Raw genomic sequence first — 853 nt, forward strand, 5'->3', positions numbered from 1 at the left:
TTATATTTTTCTGTGTGTCTTTAATCAAAACTCAAGAAAACATTTACCACATTTTTTCCCCAAAATACTAATTTTTTGAAGTTTTTAATTTTAATTTCAATATAATTAACACACAATGTTACATTAGGTTCAGGTGCACAATATAGTGATTCGATGATTCTGTATATTACTTGGTGCCCATCGTAAGTGTCCTCTTTAATCCTCATCACCTCCCCTCTGCTAACCATCAGTTTGTACTCTGTAGTTAAGAGTCTGTTTTTTGGTTTGTCTTTCTCTCTCTTTTCCTCCCCCTTGCTCATTTTTTGTGTTTCTTAAATTCCATATGAGTGAAATCATATGGTATTTGCCTTTCTCTGACTGACCTATTCCACTTAACATTATACTACAAAAATATGGAATATTCATGAATTTGCACGCCATCCTGTACAGGGGCCATGTTTGTAATCTCTATATCATTCCAGTTTTAGTATCTGTACTGCTGGAGTGAGCACTGTAGTTGTTTGGTTTTTTTTTGTTTTTTTTTTTTTTTGATAAACAAAACTACCATATGACTTCATGTGTAGTCAGTAAACAGCAAAGAAAGATCATTGTATCTACTTCATGTCTTCATACACCTCGATTCATTCTTGTACTATAAAGCTTTCCTCTGGCTAACACATATCCAGAATCACTCATGTTCTGCAATGATCTCCCTACGGCTATTTATTGTTTTGCTGTCAGTTTACAATGAAGTAACTCCTCAGCACTTCCTTCTATTAGAAATCTGAATCTTCTCCTGCTTTGAAAAGTGCTTTCCTCCTACATGATGTAGCAGCTGTTCAGAGAGCTTCTTAGACCATGCTTGCATTTCGGA

General features: G+C 34.8%; 1 non-coding gene across 1 annotated transcript; it reads right to left on the reverse strand.

Moving 5' to 3' along the window:
- Positions 1–386: 386 nt before the first annotated feature.
- On the reverse strand, positions 387–491 carry LOC122908086. Its single transcript, XR_006384877.1, has one exon. It is a non-coding gene; the product is annotated as a U6 spliceosomal RNA (small nuclear RNA).
- Positions 492–853: the final 362 nt, after the last annotated feature.

Source organism: Neovison vison, chromosome 5 (genome assembly GCF_020171115.1).
Source record: "Neovison vison isolate M4711 chromosome 5, ASM_NN_V1, whole genome shotgun sequence".
NCBI lineage: Eukaryota > Metazoa > Chordata > Mammalia > Carnivora > Mustelidae > Neogale > Neogale vison.